The sequence below is a fragment of the Plectropomus leopardus genome, chromosome 8 (genome assembly GCF_008729295.1).
Source record: "Plectropomus leopardus isolate mb chromosome 8, YSFRI_Pleo_2.0, whole genome shotgun sequence".
NCBI classification, from domain to species: domain Eukaryota; kingdom Metazoa; phylum Chordata; class Actinopteri; order Perciformes; family Serranidae; genus Plectropomus; species Plectropomus leopardus.
In genome coordinates, this window is record NC_056470.1 from 27,478,508 (window position 1) to 27,478,712 (window position 205).

Genomic DNA, 205 nt, shown 5'->3' on the forward strand with positions numbered 1-205 from the left:
TGAGGTTTTTGGCCTTTTTTGGTCTTTATTTCCATTTTGCATGCTATGAGGCGTCTCTACAAGGTATTCTATGCTGTTTGCAGCCATTTTTAGGAGGGGTCAAAATTTGACTTTTTTCGACATACTATACTATTGCCTTGGTGGCCGTTTTTTTTTGACATGCTAAATTATGAGGTTTTTGGCCTTTTTATGCCTTCACTCCCAC